The 22,237-nt window shown below is 47.9% G+C and overlaps 2 long non-coding RNA genes and 5 other non-coding genes across 7 annotated transcripts; 5 read left to right on the top strand and 2 right to left on the bottom strand.

Moving 5' to 3' along the window:
- Nucleotides 1–1,464: 1,464 nt before the first annotated feature.
- On the bottom strand, nucleotides 1,465–1,536 carry TRNAA-UGC (transfer RNA alanine (anticodon UGC)). Its single transcript has one exon. It is a non-coding gene; the product is annotated as a tRNA-Ala (tRNA).
- A 249-nt stretch (nucleotides 1,537–1,785) lies between these two features.
- Nucleotides 1,786–1,857, top strand: TRNAD-GUC (transfer RNA aspartic acid (anticodon GUC)). Its single transcript has one exon. It is a non-coding gene; the product is annotated as a tRNA-Asp (tRNA).
- A 1,692-nt stretch (nucleotides 1,858–3,549) lies between these two features.
- On the top strand, nucleotides 3,550–3,622 carry TRNAF-GAA (transfer RNA phenylalanine (anticodon GAA)). Its single transcript has one exon. It is a non-coding gene; the product is annotated as a tRNA-Phe (tRNA).
- Nucleotides 3,623–4,134: 512 nt separating this feature from the next.
- On the top strand, nucleotides 4,135–4,206 carry TRNAD-GUC (transfer RNA aspartic acid (anticodon GUC)). Its single transcript has one exon. It is a non-coding gene; the product is annotated as a tRNA-Asp (tRNA).
- A 2,616-nt stretch (nucleotides 4,207–6,822) lies between these two features.
- Nucleotides 6,823–6,894, top strand: TRNAA-UGC (transfer RNA alanine (anticodon UGC)). The gene has a single exon. It is a non-coding gene; the product is annotated as a tRNA-Ala (tRNA).
- A 2,059-nt stretch (nucleotides 6,895–8,953) lies between these two features.
- On the bottom strand, nucleotides 8,954–13,029 carry LOC141370653 (uncharacterized). The gene is made up of 3 exons (XR_012374905.1): nucleotides 12,951–13,029; nucleotides 10,387–10,475; nucleotides 8,954–10,254 (listed from the first exon to the last, which is right to left on the bottom strand). It is a non-coding gene; the product is annotated as an uncharacterized lncRNA (long non-coding RNA).
- Nucleotides 12,083–14,361, top strand: LOC141370652 (uncharacterized). Its single transcript, XR_012374904.1, has 2 exons — nucleotides 12,083–13,209; nucleotides 14,056–14,361. It is a non-coding gene; the product is annotated as an uncharacterized lncRNA (long non-coding RNA).
- Nucleotides 14,362–22,237: the final 7,876 nt, after the last annotated feature.

The raw sequence follows: 22,237 nt of genomic DNA, 5'->3' as shown, positions 1-22,237 counted from the left end.
GAAACAAATAACGCAACATATTTTAAGAAAAAAGAAAAAGAAGATAACAGGAGAGGAAGAAAAGGGGAGTATGTCAGAGGGGGAGACGAACCATGAGAGATGATGGACTCTGAAAAACAAACTGAGGGTTCTAGAGGGGAGGAGGGAGGGGGATGGGTTATCCTGGTGATGGGTATTGAGGAGGGCACGTTCTGCATGGAGCACTGGGTGTTATGAACAAACAATGAATCATGGAACACTGCACCAAAAACTAATGATGTAATATATGGTGATTAACATAACAATAAAAAAATTAAGAAAAAAAGAAACAACAGGTGTTGGCGAGGATGCAGAGAAAGGGGAATCTTCCTGCACTGTTGGTGAGAATGCAAATTGGTACAGCCACTCTGGAGAACAATATGGAGGGTCCTCAAAAGCTCAAAACAGAACTACCCCACAATCCAGTAATTGCCTACTAGGTATTTACCCAAAGGATACAAAAATACAGATTTGAAGGGATATTTGCACCCCAATGTTTATAGCAGCATTATCAACATTACCCAAACTATGGAGAGAGCCCAAATGTCCACCGGCTGAGGAATGGATAAAGAAGATGTATGTATGTACCATGGAATATTACTCAGCCACTAAAAAGAATGAAATCTTGCCATTTGCAATGACATGGATGGAGCTAGAGTGTATTATGTTAAGTGAACTAAGTCAGAGAAAGACAAATACCATATGGTTTCACTCGTCTGTGGAATTTAAGAAAGGAAACAGTTGAACACATGGGAATTGGTGGGAGGAGGAGAGAGGGAAACAAACCAGAAGATTCTCTTAACAATAGAGAACAAACAGGGTTGATGGAGGGAGGCGGGTGGGGGTGGGGTAGATGGGGGATGGTTATGATGAGCGTTGGGTGTTAAATGTTAAGTGATGAATCACCGAATTGTACTTCTGAAACCAGTATTTCACTGTATGTTAACTAAAATTTAAAGGAGAGGGCTCCTGGGTGGCTCAGTTGGTTAAGCGACTGCCTTCGGCTCAGGTCATGATCCTGGAGTCCCGGGATCGAGTCCCGCATCGGGCTCCCTGCTCAGCGGGGGTCTGCTGCTCCCTCTGACCCTCTTCCCTCTCGTGCTGTCTCTCATTCTCGCTCTCTCAAATAAATAAATAAATATTTTAAATAGTTAATTAATTAATTAATTAAATTTAAAGGAGAAAAAAAAGAAATCACTGCCTGACAGCCCGAATAACTAGTAGGAGTGTTAAAACGCAGATTCCTGGGCCTACCTCTGTTCAACCGGCATCTCCAAGGGGGAGGGAGTTACCTGAGCGTCCGCATATGGGAGCAGGCCAGGGAGGTTTCCTGGCGCTGCCCCGGGGCATGGGAGCTTATTTCTCAGACCCACTAATTGGTAGCATCTGGGTCTTCCTTCCCGCTTTGCCCTCCAGTGGGGAGGCTTGATTTTAAGCAAGAAAAGGTGGAGATGCCGGGGATTGAACCCGGGGCCTCATACATGCAAAGCATGCGCTCTACCACTGAGCTACATCCCCTGACTGCGAGAACCGTCTTCTCGGAATGAGGATATCGGCAGGCACACCTTCGTCCCTTTTGTGCGTTTCTTCCCTCGCAGAGGTTCAGTGTCTCATCGATTCCGAGAGGCCTCTTTGCGCCCAGGAAAGTCCATCGGCCAGAGGCACTAGGCGCTTCATCCGTAAAAACCCAAGGGGAACGGACAGGTGCAGTGGCAGGACAGCTCTATGTCTATATGAATTGAACCAGACAAACTCCAGCACGGCTCATCCTCGTTAGTATAGTGGTGAGTATCCCCGCCTGTCACGCGGGAGACCGGGGTTCGATTCCCCGACGGGGAGGCCGATCAATCGTTTTAACAGTAAAACAGGTTTTCCCGGCATTCTTCTTAGGCATTACAGGAGCATGCTACGGGGTACTCCATAGGTTCCCTCTTAACGTATAAGATATTGTGTATATCGTGACCGTGTTATTTCTAATTCCGACGGGCATTACAGTAACGATAATAGCTGGTAACTCTATAGCTCTTACCACGCACGGGGGCATTGACAAGCACAGGTGTGCACTCCTGTGATACCGGCAGGGGCTACCTGGTCATGTCAGGCAGGTGAGGAAGTGCACGCCGAGAGAGCAGCTCCGAAACTTGCCCACGGTTGCATCAATCACAGTCTTCTTGGGACACTGGTTACCTCTGGAAGGAAGGACTGGCATTGGTGGGAACCACTCTCACCTTCCATTCTGTACCTGTTTGCACTGTTCGAATTTTATTTTTCTCCCTCCCTCCCTCCTTCCTTCCTTCCTTCCTTCCTTCTTCTCTTCTTTCCTTCCTTTGTTCCTTATTCGGTTTTTACCAAAATGATACACTTAAATGGTTTTTAAAGTACTACAGAGGTAGGGGTTGCGCAGCATTGTCAATGTACTAAATGCTACCAAATTGTTTACTTTGAAATGGTTATTTTTATATTTTGTGAATTTCACCTCAATTTTTAAAAATTACTTAAAAAAAAAGATCAAGACTCGTTTAGGGAAGAAAGGAATGGAAGGGGTGGATGGGAGTGTAAATGGCTTCAGCCCATTCAGAAAGCGCCTGGAAAGCTGTACATTCCACCAACTAACTTGATGATCCCGTGCATGAAATTTTGCCTTTAGGGAAAGGATGCAAAAGGAAAAGCCTACGTACAAACAATCTTGGTTTATTTTGCTTCTTAGCATTGTTATTATACGGAATATCTGGTTAGTGTATTTGTGACTGGGCCAGGGGATCATTAGGTGCTTAGCAAAAACACTTATTAAATGACTTCATCATGAAGCCTCCCCACTCCACATCCTCTCCCAGACATCACTCCCCTTCCATTTCCCCAAAGGAGGGGAAGCAGGGAGCCCCAAACCTGGACGACAACCTGTTGATTTCTTCATGCCTTGAAGCTGAGCAGGTGCCACAGGTATGGCGGCCATGCTTGGAGGCTGGATCTGAGTCACTCACTGCCCCGAGGAAATCACAAACCGGCCAATGTGTCCTCCACACGCCTTGGCTGGTCAGCATCCCTGTCACACCTTAGGCTGCTTGGGGAGTTGCACCCATAGGGTGACCTTGTTCCTATCACAAAGAGAGCTTGAGAAAGTGGAGTTCTGAGCCAGGTACCTACCGTTCGTTCATTCACTCATTTGTTCATTAATTCAAAACATATTTATTAAGCACCTACTACGTGCCAGGTACTGTTCTAGACCTTGAAGGATACAAAATTGACCCTCAGGGGTCTGTCATTTTAACTGGGCAGACAGAGAATGGACAAGGAAAAACAATATGTAAGCTAACAGTAAGCAGTAGGGGGTTGGGGTCGTGCTGGGAGGCGTGATCGGGGAGGTCGTCCTCGGAGGCGGTGACCTTGAAGGACGAGAAGGAGTAGGTGCCTGCGAGCCTGGCAGGCATGCGTCCCAGCTGATCCCGCACTCCCCGCATCGATCCCCAGGCGGAGCACCCAGGGCTGGCAGCACGACCAGGAGGAGCCGAGCAGAGCGCAACAGCACCGGCCGCCGAAATAGCTCAGTTGGGAGAGCGTTAGACTGAAGATCTAAAGGTCCCTGGTTCGATCCCGGGTTTCGGCAGCTTAGTTTTCCTTTTTTCTTTTCCCCCCAAAGTGAAAAGGGGTTAAAAAAAAAACAACACATGAAGAGACGAAGAGAAAAGAGACGACATTAATTCTTTCCAATAAGTTAACGGGTTTGTTTATTTAAAAAAGCTCCGAGCGGTATCCATGGGAAACCAGAGCGGAGGGAAACTTCCTTGCAATCTGGGGAATTCCAGGAAGGCTGTGTTTTTCCTGATTCCTTTGCTCCTCTTTCGTAAACGTGTGCTAATCTCTGTTACATGTTTGCTGATGTCTGCTCGTTAATTTTGGCTTCCAGTTTATTAATTTCTGTTCCCCGAATCCTCGCGACTGAATTAAGGACGGAGCAGGGAACAGCCTCTCTAAGGCGGAGTTAAATCGAGGGGGACTTTTGTTCTTCAGTTTTGAAGAAAAAAGAAGAAAACACGGAACCCTTTGATGTGTATTGATACTCAGCGGAATTTGTATGTGCCTTAAAAAGAGTACCTGAAGGGAAGCTGACAGAGCCGGTCCTCGTTAGTATAGTGGTGAGTATCCCCGCCTGTCACGCGGGAGACCGGGGTTCGATTCCCCGACGGGGAGGCTACGTGGCCTGTTTTTATCCTCATTTCATATTTTTTCCATTTTTCTCCCAAACTAAATTCTTCCACTTTTGCAGAAACTCTTTACTTTGGGAAGATCAACCTGACTAGCCGTCGAGATTCAGGGTGGCAGGCGTCCATCGAGGACCCGGCTGCCGTCACTGTCCAGCTCCCCAGTGTCACATGGTTAGGAGAAAGAAGACCAAGTTCTCGCCCTGCCCGCCGCGGTATTTCCATGGCCTGCATGCCCACAGCGCGGCTGTGAAGTGCTCGGTTTGGACGGTGCTATCCCGGAACAAGACTGCCAACTTCCAAGGCCAGGAAATGCTCCTTCTGTCGCAAATAATTCCATCCTCTTGTATCTTGCTCGGGGCCCAGGCTGGCCCTTAAAAAAAGGTTTATGGATTTCGGGCAGGAGGTAGGGGGACGCTGCACTGAAACGTCTTCTTGTCTTAACTCCATTGCAGACTCCTTCCTGAGTAGCTGTCAGCCTTCCCAGGCCCCTACTCTTTTCATTTGTTTGCCTGGGTTCTCCCCGCCCCCACACAAGCCAGGTACTGTTCTAGGCACTGGGGCTGTAGCGGGAACCCGAGTGGCCTGGCCCCTGCCCTACTGAGCTTATGACACAGACAATAAACAAATGCTATAAAAACAGTCTCCCAGAGTGATAAATGCTGTGAAAACAAAACAAAACAAATGGGAGGGTGTACGAGGGAGTGTGTGGAATGGGCAGGCCCCATTAGTGATGTGTCCCCGAAGGTCCTGCTAAAGACCTGGACAATGAGAAGGAGCCACTCACCAGAAGATCTGGGGAGCACCCCTGCTGGCAGAGGAAAGGGCAAGTGCAAAGGCCCTGAGGTGGAAAGAAGGGGTCGTGCCTGCGGAATAGCAAGGAGACAAGTGTGCCCACAGGAGGGGGAGAGAAGGAAGGGATAAAGTCAGAGAAGTGGATCAGAGGGCCTTGAAGGCCAGACTAAGGAGTTTGGATTCGACTTTAGGGTTTTATCCAGAGAGGAAACACAGTCAGGTTTGTTTTGAGCAGAGTAGTGTGGCAAGAGAGAAAACAGGGGCACCTGCTGAACCAAACACAATCCCTTAGCTTGTTACCAAAGCATATCCAAAATGTCACCTATGGCCAAGGCCTCTCCCCACCAGAGTTCACATAATAACAACGGCATTTACCATCCTGAGAACCCACACTAGGGCCAGACCTTGTAGCAGGCGCTGTTCCAAACGTTCCGGGCGTAGCTGCTCAATGGCCGCACCCACCTGAGGGAGTAGGCACTACTCAGATCTCCATTTTATGGATGAGGCCCAGGGAGGTGAGGATATGAAATCACAGCTGCCGGTCTGGTGTCCTGGGCTCCAGCTCAGTTAGGCCTTTGCCCGAGGAGGGTGTCAGGCATCAGCGGGCCATAAGGGAGCTGACTGGACCAAGGTGGCAGGACAGTGCGGGGTGTGTTCTCCCCATCACAGTAAGTGACTGTTTCCTGCCAGGAAAGCTCAAGCGCTGGGGAAAGAGGGGAAGCCCCCGTTTTCTGCCCTCTCCTTCCCTTCAGCCGTTCCTTCAGCCCTGAGTGACCCCCTGAGGACCTGGAGGATGTGATATAGACATATTCTCTCCCCTGCTGTGCTTCATAAGCCCTCTGCACAGCTGTGCTAAGTGACAGTTTAAAATGGTTCTTTTCAGGGGGCTATGCAAAGCGATTCCTCCCTCAAAGCCATGATTCTGGAGCTGGATCTGTTTCTTTTTAATTTGCTTATTTTTATATTTAGAAGAGTTCTCTGGGAGACGGGCAGGTCTGCAAACCTCAGGCTTACTGAAGACTGGATTTTTTTTGTTTTTTTTTTTTTTAGTTTTTGATGTAGTGTTCCATGATTCATTGTTTGCGTATAACACCCAGTGCTCCGTGCAGAACGTGCCCTCTTTAATACCCATCACCAGGCTAACCCATCCCCCTCTAGAACCCTCAGTTTGTTTTTCAGAGTCCATCGTCTCTCATGGTTCATCTCCCCCTCCTATTTCCCCCCCTTCATTCTTCCCCTCCTGCTATCTTCTTCTTCTAACATATAATGTATTATCTGCTTCAGAGGTACAGATCTGTGATTCAACAAGACTGGATACTTTTTTTTTGATTCCAGTATAGTTAACATACAGTGTTATGTTAGTGTCAGGTGTACAATACAGTGACAACACTTCTATACGTCACCCCGTGCGCATCACGACAGGTGCGCTCCTCAGTCCCTCCCCATCACCTATTTCACCCTGGAATGGTTTTAAAGGACTGGCAACCAGACATTTCTGGATAGAGGTGTAATCAGGGCAACACCCTTATTTATTGGAAAGAAACTCATTTTCCTTCCCTTCTTTTCCGTGATGAGCAACATTCAAAAAATAGGTCAATTTCCCTTTGTTCCTTAGTCCTGAAAGCAGCTAGAATTTCAGCTGCAGGGCTATACAGAATGGGCCTATTTGGGAATATTTATTTTGGTTTGCTTATGCTAACCCCCAACACACATTTAATTATACAAAATTTTAACTTAGGAAAACGGGGGGGGGTGGAATCTCAAGTATAGAGTATAGCAGAGAAATTCAGAGAACAGGGCAAAAGGGGAGGGGGATGTAGCTCAGTGGTAGAGCGCATGCTTTGCATGTATGAGGCCCCGGGTTCGATCCCCGGCATCTCCACCATGTGTTTTTCTGATTCTTTTCTACTCCTGTTCTTCATCATTAAAGCGCCATTTATGTGATTATTACTCCTCCTCTAGTCACTACTTGGAGGTGGGATTTTCACAATAGGCATGATCCTGTGTTTCTGAAACCCATAACACCCCTGATGTACTTTTGTTGGAAGAGGCTAAGGGGAGCTGTTAGCAGACAAATGCAATGCGGCAAAGATCACCTGATCACTAAAACCACAGTGAGAGAGATCAACTGGCAAGGTCACAGTCCTTTTCCTGGCACTGTGACTGCAGTAAAAGGCCCCCAGCCCTGGTGACTGATTCCTCGCCATCAGAGGGCAAGTACGGAAGGTGTGACGGTGTTGGCCCTTGCCCTTTATTTGTGTTGTTAATAACCAACCAGTTTGGGAGTGACCCAAAAGGAAACCAGCATTCCTGGCAGGCAGGATTTTGTTTCCTGCTTCATCAGCAACAGGTCATTAATGAATGAATGAATGGCTTTGATGCACATACTGTTCATGTTTATATTTACACATGATCTGTATTTTATCATTAAAGAACAAAGATGTATTTTATTAAAAGAAGGGATCCTATTGCATTCTGTGGGTCCTGTTCTTTGTCTGCAGTAATAATGAATTCCTCACCCATCAAATCCTGTCTCTCATGTGACTTGGCCTCATATTTTAAAGCATAAAGCCTTCTCATCTTAGATGTGGGGGGACGTGACTCTTTGCAAAGCGTTCACTTCTGAGATGAAACGAAATTTGTGAGATGACTCACCTGCTGTGTGGTGGCGTTTTGGTGAGCTTCTGTGAAGGTTATTTCTCTCCAAATGTCAACAGGGTTTTAAGGGAACAAAACGTTGAGGTAATTTCTAAAGTTATCAGGCCTAACATGAAAGTAATTATGTGCTTCTCTTTTTACTTTGTATCTTATAAATATTTCTAATAGCACACTGACAAGCACACGCATGATGAGGCATGTTGGGGAATGTAGCTGCCTAGAAAAGCTGTAGTGAATCTTTGAAAAATATGTCTTTTTCAACTATTACATTTTATTTTACACTTAAAAAAAACAAAGCTCATTATATGACATCGCTGGAGTAGTCAAATTCAAAGAGACGGAAAGTAGAAGAGTGGATGCCAGCGCTGGGGGAAGGGGGAATGGGGAACTTTTTTTTTTTTTTTAAGATTTTATTTATTTATTTGAGATGGCAGGGGAGGGGGGGAGAAAGAGAGAGGATCTCAAGCTGACTCCATGATTGTAGAGCCTGCTGCGGGGCTCGATTCCCTGGCCCGGAGATCACAGCCTGAGCCAAGATCAAGAGTTGGAAGCCCAATGACTGAGCCACCCAGGCACCCCAGGGAGATTTTTTATTACCTATTTTTAAAGATTTTATTTATTTGAGAGAGAGAGTGTGTGAGTGAGAGAGCACAAGCAGGGGGAGCAGCAGAGAGAGAGGGAGAAGGCGACTCCCGGCGGAGCAGGGAGCCCGATGTGGGGCTCGATGTGGGGCTCGATGTGGGGCTCGATGTGGGGCTCGATGTGGGGCTCGATGTGGGGCTCGATGTGGGGCTCGATGTGGGGCTCGATCCCAGGACCCCGGGATCATGACCTGAGCCGAAGGCAGACGCTTAACGGCTGAGCCACCCAGGTGCCCCACAGGGAGCTTTGTTTAATGAGGACAGAGGATCAGGTTTCCAAGAGGAAAGAATATTCTGGAGATGGATGGTGGTGATGGTTGCACAACAATGTGAATATTGAAGGACAGTAGCATATGCCAGTCCCAAATATGCCACTTTGATATTACTTTGAGCTGAAGTCACTTGAAAAATAGCAGACAGGAGGAGAGGATGTCTGTGAACTCCCTTTTGTCCTACTTGCAGACCCTTCCAACGGGCTCAGCGGTTGTAGGACCCCTCACTGGAGCTTCACCAACCAGGGAAGACTGGCTCCTGTCACAGGACAGGAGACCAGAAGTAATGCTATAGGACAGACTTTAGGGTTTGAAGCCGATGGCAAAGAAAGAATTCTTGAGACATCTTTGGTGCACAAGGGTGGTTTTATTCAAGCACAGAGACAGGACCCGTGGGCAGAAGGGTCATGAGGAGTGGCCCATTATATACTTTCACGTTGGGAGGGGGTTAGGGAGAGCGTAAGTCTCTAAGGAATTTTGGAAGCAAGGTTTCCAGGATCTTGAGGGCGCTAGCTGTTGTTGGGAAAAGGTCATTTACTGCCGTCTAATAAAACCTTAGTCACGAACCCCTTCAGATGTATATCGGTGGGCCATATGCTTGGGGGGTGATCGCCAATACGTATCTCGGGGGTTTAGAGATAAAGGAAATTTCTAAAGAAATTTTTATATGTTAAAGTAGACTTACAGGATCCTGGGGGGTGCGGGTCCAGCTAGAATTGTCTTTTGCCCTTAGCAAAGTATCAACTTCAAGGCAGCTGAGTCCCCAGAGAAATGTCACTCTGCCTGTTTCAAGGACTTGTCAAGGGACTGTAGGTAGTAAGGAAATTTAATAATTTTTCGTCTGCCTTTATTTCCCACATCAGTTAGACACTAAACTGTCACAGACTATCCTACCTCCCATCTATTCTATTCATCTTTCCTAAAAACCATTTACTTTCCACTGAGAGGCCTATATTCCCCTTCTCTTTCCCTATTAAGATGGCATTTGAGCCTAACTTCTTAAAACCACCTCTGAGTTACTCATTTTCCCCTGGGTATCTCCCATGTATACCTGAAATATACATGTTAATAAACTTCTGGGTTTTTTTTTCTCTCTCTTGTTTATCTGTCTTTCATTACAGGGGTCTCAGCTAAGAACTCAGAGGGTAAAGGGAAAATTATCCCCCCCCCCCGCAGTATACCTAACACGACTGAACTGTCCTCTTAAAAAATGGTTAGGATGGTAAATTTTGTTATGTGTATATTTTGCCACAACTTAAAAACAATGAATTAAGAACAAAACAAATCCACTGTTGACTAACTCCTCAATCTTCCTAAAGTAGGCAAATTTGGGGACTGGAACTGAAGTCTGATTTTCTGCCTGGCGGGGGATAAAACTGGTTATTTTTAAACTGGAGCAGCCGACGCTCTGCCACACAACGCAAATGCGCTCCTGTAAGGAGGAAAAAGGAGAGTCCCTTGGGCTTCCTCACCCCACGCTGCAGATACCTTTAATTACCTTTTATGGTTATATAACCAATGACAAAGCAAGACAAACATTCCCCAGCCAGCTCTCGATTTCACTCTTTCTCTTGGGGGGGCGGAATGTTTGCTGATCCTTTTGCTCTTGGACTTTCTTATGAGGCTGAGTTAAGTCCCATACATGGTTGTGACCTTCAGGGGAACCGAATCCTTCAGGGAAGGAAGTAAAGGCAGGCAGACAAGCAGGCACCAGGCCACCAGCACCCCCACCTCCCTCCCTCCAGCAGCCCAACACCCAGGCCCTTTGTGAGCTCAGCCCATCACGTGCTCACTCCTGCCCACCAATCCCGCTGTGTTGCTGGGCCTCTGTCACTCTTCCATTGGTGTCAGTTCTGAAGCAATCTCTTCTGGGGCGCTTGCAAAGGACGGATCTGTGGGTGGAAGGAACTGAAAATGGATCCAGTGACTCACCCTGCATCTCGCACATTCTAGCACATTACATTCTAGGTCAGGAGATTTTAGGTTTCAGGGACGTGACTTGATACCCAATTCCTGGGTCCAAGTGGGACATGTAGGTTTTGGGAGGTCTTCTCAGCAAACAGAAAAGCAATTGTTATGAGGACAACAAAATTCCTCTGTAGGGCAGGGTTTCTCATCCTCCTTGGCATTACCGACATTTGGGGCTGGGTGATTGCGTCGTAGAGGACGTGCAGCAGCATCTCTGACCTCCGCTACCAAGTGCCAGTGGCATTTTCCCCTCCCCACTAACACCATTGTTGGGACAACCAAAAATGGTCTCCGGACATTGCCAAATGTCCCCTGAAGAGCCAAGTCACTCCTGGTTGAGAATCACTGCTCTAGAGAAACACCAGCCACTTGCCTCACTTTCTCTTTCCCTCCCTGTCACCTCAGTGCCCTTGGACAAATGGTTACTTGTGTTTCCTCTCACACGACCCATTGCTGGACTTAAGGAATGAAGGGGTGTTTCAGAGCTTTTTTTTTTTTCCCCTGCTGGAGACAACATCAGTGTTCCCAGCTCCTAAGAATGTTGTTTTCTCCTTGGAGATAACCCTGGACCCACTTCCCACCCTCTGAGGCTCTCTTCTTCCTCCTTCCTCCCCTTCCTCCTCCTCTCCCTCCCCTGCCTCTGAAATCAGGCCTGTTTTTCTCTGTACCGTTTGGACTCTGGAAAAAGCTATGTCACAAAGCTCATGACTCAGCCAGCCTTTAAACAACATGATTCATGAGGCTGGCAGCAAAAGCCACAGCCAAAAGCGAGCAGGGTGTGGTATGAAGCCAAGCCTGGTTACCTTAGAAAGAACCTCGGCGTTCTGCTTCTCTGAAACTTCTGCCTGAAATTTGGGGAGAAATACCCCTATAAAGAGCCTCCATGTTTTGTTCCTTTAAAACCTCTTTCCAGAAATAACCTTCACAAAAAATCTGGATAGGAAGTGACTGGGGTCTCCTGCTAACCTGAAAAATGACATTTTGTTTTTCCTGTTCGTTTTAATTTTCCAGTAACCAATTCATTCTCTTTGAAAAATGTTAAAAATTGCACAGATTAGTCTATTTTGAACGTTCCTCGGGCCTTTTTCAAAAATACCTACATACATGGATCACCGAAGAAAATACATAGTTTTGTTTTGATTCACATTTTAAAAAAGTTTAATACAATGTTCATAATTTAAAACAGGAATGAGTCTTTTTTTTAATGGCAAAACATTTTTTTAGGCCATTTTTTTTTTGGAAGGCTTTGAGAATGGAAATTAAAAGATCTTTCCCCCCTCTATATTGTAGAAATGGGGACTATTTCTAGAAGAGTCCAGAAGGGGCAGTGGCTGGGGAATTGAGCATGAGGGAAACTTTTCCCTGTAAACTTCCAAAAACCTCTTAAGTTTTCACATATTTTTTTCATATGCAGGTATTTTAAAAACAAAGAATACGTTGAAGAAATGACACCTAGAAACCCACAAAATGGGTGGTGGTAAAAACGGAAAAGATCGGGCCGGCAATCTTTCAACCTTTTCCTCTTCTCTTATCCAAACGGAATTTCGCCGTAGAATTAAGTTTTATAGCTGGGATATAAAACCGTGTTTTTCTCCCCCCCGCCGCAAACGCACAGCACTGGGGTTCAGGTGGTGTGCTGAAAACCTCAGGCCTAACGCGGCTGGACTCCGGGGCTCCGCCGAGAATCAACAAGAGGGAAGACGGGGCGCCTCCGCGCTCGTATTCCAGCGCCGTCTTCTCGAACCCAAGAGGGCGCAGACGAAGCAGGAAGGCCAAAGAACAATCTAGAAAGTTCGGTCGGCTTCCAGACGCATCTCGAGTAGGCGGACAAAGCGCGTGGGGTTTCCGCCCCCCCTTCTCTGCCTGCGGCTGGGGCAGCCCCCCGGCACTCCCCCGGCCTCGCTCCTGCGCTGCCCCGAGCGCGCGCTGGGGGCCCAAACCCGGCCCGCGCCCGACCACCGCGCGGCGACCTTGCCGAGTCATCCGTCTTGTCCGCGCGCCCGCGCAGGGGGGGATGGGCGCGCCGCCACAGCGGGCGGTGGGAGTGGGGGAGGGGACGCCGCCTGAGCGTGCCCCGGCGTGAAGACCCCTGAGTTCGCGGACGGGCGAGGGGCGCATGACGCCTGACCCCGCTCCGTCCGGCGCGGGTCTCGAGAGCCACGGGGCCCGTTGCGGCTGAGGGGAGGGGGCGTCGGGGTCGGGCGGCGGGGGCAGCCCGCTCCGGGCGTCCTGTGGTCTCCGCGCCGGGTTTTCGCGCCTTCCGAGGGCCCTTTCCCCTCCTCCCCCTCGCCCCCGCCCCCGCCCCCGCGGCCGAGCGCCGGCCACGTCCGCGGACGAAGCACTCAACGAACGCGCTGATTCCTCCGCGCGGGCGCCAAGTGCAGCGGCCCCTTCCTCACCAGATTCAGCTCTACAGCCCACCCTTCACGGGTAAACATTTCGGCGGGGCTCTTGGATGATGTGGGGGCGCTGGTTTTCTCTCCGGAGGGCAGTAAGTGTGGGGAAAATAGTCCCTTCTCGGCGTTTCTGCGGAGGGATCCATCAGAGCCGCGCTCCCGACCGCTATATAAGGAGGCGCCGGGTGTGGCGCAGGCAGTTCCGTGGAGGCCGGGAGTCCAGTGGGCGTCCTCGTGTGAGCCGTGCAGTCACAGCAGCTTGGTGAGGGGCGGGCCGCTGCGCTGGCCCGGGGGTTTTGTGGCGGTGCGGGTGCAGGGGAGGCGGGAGGCCGAGCAGCCAGCCGCCGGCGGAGCAGCGGTGGAGGCTTTTAGTCGCCCGGGCGCGGGAGCGGAGCTCTCTGAGGGGGAGGGGCGCAGCAAAATGGCGGCCGCTTCGGGTCCCTGGCTGGGAGAAGCCGGGCTGCGAGGCGGGCTGTGAGGTTGGCGAGAGAAGCCTGGGAGGGGGGGTGGTTGTGGGTGGATGAGAACGCGGCGGGCCCGTGAGGCCTTCGCGGGGCTCATTGCTCAGTGTGGGTGGGGAAGCCCAAGTGTGTTCGGCGGCCACGCTGGCGCCCCGCTCCGCGCCCCGTCGCAGCGAGTGGGCCCCAAGTGCGGGTGCCGTTCAGTCCTGAGCCCGTTCCAGGGGAGGGGACCCGCTCACCGTGCCGGTCACGTGATGTCATCCCTTTGTCGGTTCACAATCTGGGCTGGGGCCGCCTGGTCCTCTGTGTGCAGCCGGTTTCGGTCAGTCGCGGGACACGAGGGTTAGGCCCGGGGAAGACGCTGCCGAACTGTCGGGGCAGACGTCGGTGAGGGGGGAGGGGAAGATAAGTGAGGCCCGCGCCTTCGCTTGGCTGGTATGCATGCTTTTCTCTCCTAGGGGTCTGAAACTTGGCTTTGGAGCTCGCTTGAGCTTAGGGAGCTTGTCCTTTTTTTCTCGTTAGCTTTCTTATGTGAGGCTTACTTTAGTTGGGTAAACATAAAATGATCAGTAACTGACCAGTAGGATCGTGTTCCCATGTGAGTTGTCTGCTACACTTCTGGGTTCTTTTTTTTGTGTGTGTGACAGACAATGCAGATCTTCGTGAAGACCTTGACCGGTAAGACCATCACTCTGGAGGTGGAGCCCAGTGACACCATCGAGAATGTCAAGGCGAAGATCCAGGACAAGGARGGCATCCCCCCTGACCAGCAGAGGTTGATCTTTGCCGGGAAACAGCTGGAGGACGGGCGCACCCTGTCTGACTACAACATCCAGAAGGAATCTACTCTGCACCTGGTCCTGCGCTTGAGGGGAGGTGTCTAAGTTCCCCCTTTTAAGCTGTTGACAAAATTCATTGCACTTTTCTTTCAATAAAGTTGTTGCATTCCCAAATAGTGTGAGTTTTTGCGGGGAGAAGGGGTTCTTTTTAGTTTGGTTTGGGGTGTGAGGGGTCAGGGTTTCCAGTGTATCAAGTGATTCTAGTAACCAGGAGGTAATAAATGTCCGTAAAAAAATTCGGAGGTTGCAGTTAGAATTCTCCGTATATAGCTTATACGTAGCTGTATTTGTAAACTGATTTTAAAAATACTGAATTTGAGGTTGGTTTGTGAGGTAACAGAATGGGAGAGTTTCTGGGCTGCCAGCAGGAAGGAGATACTAAAAAGAGGGAGGGTGGGGGTGGTGGAATCTTCAGAAGAACCGGGTTTAATAAGTATTTAAATTTACATTGAGCTGCGCAGAAAGCAGTTTTACCAGATATTTTAAAAATGGCAAGTAATCTGTTAAGTGTGTCGGGCATTATGCTCAAAAGTTACAATTGGTAGAAGAGGCCACTGTCTTTGTCTTCACTTGGGAAAGTTTATAGTAGCTTTTACCCCATCAGATGCTGCTGGTGAGGAATTCTTTGTCGTAATTACAAGCAAAGGTGGAAGTCTTCTAAGGAAGCTGGTATAATGTTAAGGAATCGGCACCGGGTGGTAGGTACCCCAGACATCAGAACCATGAAGGGACTGTTCCCAAAGCACCACTGCCTTCCAACTGCCCAGTTTCAGGGTATCCATGTGCAACCTTAGGTGTACAGGAAATTTTTGTGTTGTCCATAAAATAGCTTAAGACTATATCCTTAGCTTTAGGGATCAAACTAGAAAATGCCATTTGAGAAATATGTAGATCTTAGGCAAGTTGTTGCAATTTTTCACTTTGTTGATAGTGTACAAAATGTACAGTGCACTCAATTTCCATGACTCAAGTATGTAAAGTGACATATAGGTCAAGAAACAACTTCAAGAGGGCGCCTGGGTGGCTCAGTCGTTAAGCATCTGCCTTCCGCTCAGGTCGTGATCCCAGGGTCCTGGGGATGGAGCCCCACGTCGGGCTCCCTGCTTGGCGGGAAGCCTGCTTCTCCCTCCCCCACTCCCCCTGCTTGTGTTCCCTCTCTCGCTGTGTCTCTCAAAGTCTTAACTTCAGGAACTCCACTAGTACTTCTGGTCACCACATTAGGTGACCTGCAAAAAATACGCTCGTTCCAAACTGGTCCTAGCGTTGGGAAAAAACCTCAACGGCATCCTGAAAATGACCACTCTGAAGGACAGGCATCACATGGTTCCTAAATCAGTGATGAGTGCATTTTTAGTCTTACAGGGGTGCCTGGCTGGCTCTGGAGTGTGCAACTCCTGACCAGGTTTGTTAGTTTGAGCCCCACGTTGGGTGTTAGGGATTACTTTAAAAATCTTTATAGTTTTCAAAGTGCAAGAGCGTGAGTGGCTTACAGTTTTTGAGAACGTGGGGCTGGGTCATATCGTTAACAGCCGAATTTCTCTAACAGTGGAGACCCTGAGTACCTTGTGCAGAGCTAGAGGGATCTTGGCGTTGGAGCAAAAGCGCATTGGAGCACAGTCTAATAAAATTGTTACCCGGGTGGGGATGCTCATTTGGGAACTCACTGAAGAACACTTGGTTCTTTGAAATAAAGTGCTGCCTGTCAAGTTCAATGAAAGGAATTGCTAATTACAAGTGTAAATACCAGAAAGGTTCTGAAAAACAACTACAAACACGTTAAAATCAATGATGTAGAGTTCATACAAGCTAACTCCCAGGAAGAAACGAGTTTGGAATAGATGTGGTGCTTATTTCAATTACAACATATATATACACATCGTGTGTGTGTGTGTGTGTGTGTGTGTGTGTGTGTGTGTGTGTGTCAAAGTCAAAGATAGTCCACCTAAGTTCCTAATTTCCCAGTGTTAGCTTTTTCCCCAGTGATAACTACTTTTAAGGTTTGATACCTTTTTACCTTATATTCTACTTTTACCTTATATTCTATAATAAATACACCATAGTTATGTACATACATAATGTATACACGTGTACATAGGACCATTCACAATATAGAGTTTCTCAGCCTTTTTTAAACTGAGTAATTATGGACACTTTTTCATGTCACCATATCTAGATCTACCTCATTCTTTTTAATACTCTTGCTATTCCATTGTATGGATGCCCTATGATTTAACCTGTGCACCAACATTTGTTTCCAGGTTTCTGCTGCTGCAAAGTACATCCTTATGCACAGCTCTTTTGTATAGTAATATTTTGAAAGTATGGCGTAAATACAAGATTTCTATGTAATAGGGTTCTCAGGGATAATTAAAAATAGTCCACCTTAGAACTTAACAATTATTTGTCCCATGATATTTTTCTATTTTTAATTTTTTGAGTAGGTAACACTTCACGTGTTTTGGATACATAAAAAGTTTAAAATGGCGCCTGGGTGGCTCAGTTGGTTAAGCGTCCAAGTCACGATTTCAGCTGAGGTCATGATCTCAGGGTTGTGAGATCAAGCCCTATGTCAGGCTCCCCGCCCAGTAGGGAGTCTGCTTGAAGTTTCTCTCCCTCTTTTCCTCCCCCTGCTTCCACTCTCAAATAATTAAACAATCTTTAGGGGCACCTGGGTGGCCCAGTTGGTTAAGCGTCTGCCTTCGGCTCAGGGTCCTGGGATCCAGCCCCGCATCGGGCTCCCTGCTCAGCGGGGAGTCTGCTTCTCCCTCTCCCTGGGGGGAGAGGGGGGTCCCTCCCCCCATTTGTGTGTGCGCTCTCTCTCAGGTAAATAAAAATCGTTTTTTAAAAAGATTTTATTTATTTATTTGACAGGGAGAGAGAGCACAAGCCGGGGGAGCAGCAGGGAGGAGAAGCAGACTCCCCGCTGAGCAGGGAGCCCGATGTGGGGCTCTATCTCAGGACCCTGGGATCACGACCTGAGCCGAAAGCAGACGCTTAACCGACAGCCACGCAGGCGCCCCTAAATAAAAGTCTTTTAAAAAAATCTTTGAAAGTTTAAAATAGTACGTAATGTCCCCCATGCGGTCTTCCACCCCCAGTTCTCTAGCCCGATCCCCGCCCCAACGTACTTGCAGAGTTTACGCATATGAAAAGCAACCACTCGTTAATATCTTTTACAAAAGGTAGCATATTGTGTGCAGCCTGTCCTGTACCTTGCTTCTTCACTTTACATCTTTTATAATTTTGGCAAGAGTTCTAATATCTTCTCATTTTGCATAAAGGAAAAATACCTCATGTCATTTTCTCAAGAATAAAACCACCAAGCCAACAGAATCCCTCCTGAAACATTTACAGGCCCCTCCAACAAATACAGGAACCATAGTGATACAGTGATAAGAAGTGTTTCTGCTATTAAGGGGTCTTCAGTCGATTGAAAGAACAGATACTGGACTTGGTTTCACCGAGTGACTGTGAAGTTTGGTTTCACACATGAATTAATGCTATCAGAGGATTCACTTAGATGAGTCTTGAATAAACCAGAAAAGCATGTAGCTTGCATTTATTTAAAACAGGGTTCCTTTTTATGTCTTGTCTGAAGGCACAACAAAACCCTCGCCAAGTTATAAATATGGCCCTCACAGAGGTATATTCTAACAGCTTGGCACGTGCCTTTTAATAAAGGATTTGCCACGTCAGTGTGTAGTGCTCATTTCTGCCGGAAGAGGGAGCACCTAGAACAGGTTTTGGTTTAGTCATGAGGCCCGCAGCACCCCCAAGCGGTTGTGGTTGACAAAGCAATTTATGCTTTTACCTTAACTCCCTACGGAGACTTTTTACTGTCCCGCTCCCGCTGGCCCCAAAGCCTTTTACTTTCTCGTTTTCCTTCCAGTCCTGGAGCCGCGTCCTGTTGGAATTACTCCACAACATCAAATATAGCTATTATTCAGCGTAGACGCTCTATTACTGTATCTCATCAGCTCTAACTCCTCAAAATGCTGTCTTCCCTCTTTCCCTTACTTCCTGGCCACTTTCTTTTCTCCATATGCTCCCTCCCATTTTCCACCTTTTTCTACTCAAGCTGCTCCCTCTTTTTAAAATACCACCACTCCCACCTTAACAAATCAAATCCTACCCAGCGTCAAGACCTAACTCAAAGGTTGCACTAACTAAGGTTCCTTGACTGCCCTGATTGGACATTATCTGCATTCTTGAAATCTCCTAGCTCTTCCTAATTTTTTTTTAAAGATTTTATTTATTTATTCGACAGAGAGAGACACAGCGAGAGAGGGAACACAAGCAGGGGGAGCGGGAGAGGGAGAAGCAGGCTTCCCGTGGAGCAGGGAGCCCAATGCGGGGCTCGATCGTGACCTGAGCTGAAGGCGGACGCTTAACGACCGAGCCACCCCGGCGTCCCTCTTCCTAATTTTTAAAAAAATATTTTATTTATTTTTTTGTCAGAGAGAGAGCACAAGCAGGGGGAGTAGCAGGCAGAGGGAGAAGCAGACTCTCCAGCTGAGCAAGGAGCCCCCAGGACTCGATCCCAGGACCCTGGGATCATGACCTGAGCCGAAAGCAGACGCTTAACGACTGAGCCACCCAGGCACCCCTACTCTTCCTAATTTATTTTTATTTTTATTATTTTTTTAAAAAAGATTTTACTTATTTGACAGACAGTGAGAGAGGGAACACAAGCAGGGGGAGTGGGAGAGGGAGAAGCAGGCTTCCCGCGGAGCAGGGAGCCCGATGCGGGGCTCGATCCTAGGACCCTGGGATCATGACCTGAGCCTCCCAGGCGCCCCTACTTTTCCTAATTTTGTATTAGAGTTCTTTATTCAGATGAGATAGCTCTGTTCCTTTATTTGATAATAAATAACTACACACAGCAGCAGAGATGATCAGATTGAATGGGAGAAGTTTGGGATCCTACTTATGATCAGATAGTTAGGAGAAGCTTTCTGGGAAGGGACTTTTTTTTTTTTAAAGATTTTATTTATTTATTTGACAGAGACACAGCGAGAGAGGGAACACAAGCAGGGGGAGTGGGAGAGGGAGAAGCAGGCCTCCCGCCGAGCAGGGAGCCCGATGCGGGGCTCCATGCGGGGCTCCATGAGGGGCTCGATTCCAGGACCCTGGGATCATGACCCGAGCCGAAGGCAGACGCTTATTGACTGAGCCACTCAGGCGCCCCTGGGAGGGGACTCTTTAAGTGGGGCCTGAAAGATGAGTGGAGGCAGTTTTGCAAAACATGGGGCAGCATACAGTAGTGCAGGAACCCTAGCAGTAGCAGGGTTTGGTGTATTTGAGCAACAGAGAGGAGACCAGCATGGCTGGAGGGCAATAAGCAAGTGCAGACAGAGAGGGGGCCGGGGTGGGGGGAGGGGGGGTGGCTTTCAACAGATACTAAATGCTTGGTCTGGAGGGGGGCCCGGACATCAGCATTTTTTAAAGATTGATTGATTGATTGATTTGATAGAGCCAGAGAGCACAAGCGGAGAGAATGGCAGAGGGAGAGGGAGAAGCAGGCTCTTCACTGAGCAGGGAGCCCGACACGGGGCTCGATCCCAGATCCCTGGGATCATGACCTGAGCCGAAGGCAGACGCTGAACCATCTGAGCCACCCAGGTGCCCCTGGGCATCAGCATTTAAAAAAACTCTCCTAGTGGATCTTAAGTGCAGCCAGGGTTGGGAACCACTGTTTGAAAGTATTGCTATCATTCCATTGGTGAAATACTTTTTAATCAAACTGTTGTTATCAAAGAATTGTATTGAGGAAGTTCAAGTATAGTTTGAAAATAGTAAGTGACGGGCACCTGGGTGGCTCAGTTGGTTAAGCGACTGCCTTCAGCTCAGGTCATGATCCTGGAGTCCTGGGATCGAGTCCCGCATCAGGCTCCCTGCTCAGCGGGGAGTCTGCTTCTCCCTCTGACCCTCTTCCTTCTCGTGCTCTCTATCTCTCATTCTCTCTCTCTCAAATAAATAAATAAAATCTTTAAAAAAAAATAGTAAGTGACTACCACTTATTAAGAAGTTACTATCAGGGATCCTATTTTTAGCAAATGTAGGTATCCACTTAATTAAAACTTTATCGAGCCCCTACTGTATCAGATTGTTTCCAGTAATAGAAAACCAGGGGGCCTAAACCATGGGGAAATACATTATCTTTATTATTTATTTGGTTAGTTAGTTTCACATTTTTATTTAAATTCTAGTTACTTAACATATGGTGCAATATTGGTTTCAGGGTAGAATTCAGTGATTTGTCACTTACATACAACACCCAGTGCTCATCATAACATGTGCCCTCCTTAATGCCCATCCCTCACCCACCTCCCTCCATCAACCCTCAGTTTGTTCTCTGTCATCAAGAGTCTTCTGGAGGGGCGCCTGGGTGGCTCAGTCGTTAAGCATCTGCCTTCTTCGGCTCAGGTCATGATCCCAGGGTCCTGGGATCGAGCCCCTCATCGGGCTCCCTGCTCCGCGGGAAGCCTGCTTCTCCCTCTCCCACTCCCCCTGCTTGTGTTCCCTCTCTCACTGTGTCTCTCTCTGTGTCTCTCTCTGTCAAATAAATAAATAAAATCTTTTTAAAAAGTCTCTTATGGTTTGCCTCCCTCTTTCTCTCTTTTTGTTTCCTTCCCATATGCTTATCTGTTTTGTTTCTTAAATTCCACCTATGAGTGAAATCATATGGTATTTGTCTTTCTCTGACTGACTTATTTCACTTAGCACAATATACTCTAGTTCCATCCATGCCGTTGCAAATGGCAAGATTTCATTCTTTTTGATAGCTGAGTAATATTCCATTGTATATACATACCACATCTTTTTTTTTTTTTAAGATTTTAGTTATTTGAGAGAGAGTGCAAGTCGGAGGAGAAGCAGAGGGAGAGGGACAAGCAAACTCTGTGCTGAGTGCAGAGCTCAACTTGGGGCTCCATCTCACAACCCTGAGATCATGACCTGAGCCGAAATCAAGAGTTGGATGCCTCACCAACTGAGCCACTCAGGTGCCCGAGTACCACATCTTTATCAATTCATCAGTCAGTGGACATTTGGGCTCTTCCCATAGTTTGGCTATACATTACCTTTATAACAAGAAACTCAGAGCTAAGGGCTCTGGCCTCTTCTGTGTGGTCTTTTTTTGGGGGATCATCAGCAAGATGGCTGCACAGTTCCAGACATCACATACAGATCCGACAATGTCCAGAGGAAGAAAAAGTGACATCTCGTTCCTGTGACTCTTGTTAGGAGCAAAAAAAAAAAATCTTGCCTGGAAGTCTCCACAGCAGACTTGCCATCATTGACCAGAAAAGGGCTACATGCTCATTCACTTTATTGTTGTTGAAACTGCTGAATCTACTTTTTAATTTTTTAGTTGTTCTTACTGCTTTTCTTCCTCTTATGGTTAGAATATAGGTTTTGACGGGAAACAATGATTAGGACACATTTATCTCTCAGAGATGGTTCTACTAAACAGGACATATTTACAAGCTGTCAAATGAATCTTAAAATGTGTCGAAAACTGAAGTTCTATGGAGTGGAAGGGTGAAGCCCATCAGGCTGGACTATGGCAGGGAGTGACCAATTGTAATGTAGGCAGGGGGGACCAGGGAGGTGGACCCCAGCGTCGGTGTGAGCCGGTGTGGAAGGGTCAGCATTTCCTTTAGGTCCCTATGACAATAGTCCAAACTGCATGGGTGGGACTGCTTCTAAGAGGCCCCTCCCTAAGCCCCTAAGTGATGCTTACACTTTCCACAAATCTGTGCTCCTAGTCCCTTGTCACTCACACAGCCAGCCTACTGCTCTGGGGCATTCTGCCAGTGACTTCCTGCCATCTTCGATGTGGCTTTTCTCGGCTGTGATGACTTTCTTTGGGCTGCCTCAGAAACCCAGCTGTTTTCTTTCCTTATTATAGCTGAGTGTAGGCTGTTGCTTTTTTCCTTCCCTTCCCTTCCCTTCCCTTCCCTTCCCTTCCCTTCCCTTCCCTTCCCTT

The sequence above is a fragment of the Callorhinus ursinus genome, unplaced genomic scaffold (assembly GCF_003265705.2).
Source record: "Callorhinus ursinus isolate GAN/ISIS: 27379988/994484 unplaced genomic scaffold, GSC_fseal_2.0 scaffold41, whole genome shotgun sequence".
In the NCBI taxonomy this organism is placed as follows: domain Eukaryota; kingdom Metazoa; phylum Chordata; class Mammalia; order Carnivora; family Otariidae; genus Callorhinus; species Callorhinus ursinus.
The sequence above is the reverse complement of the archived record's forward strand: the minus strand, read 5'-3'. Positions and strand labels throughout refer to the sequence as shown.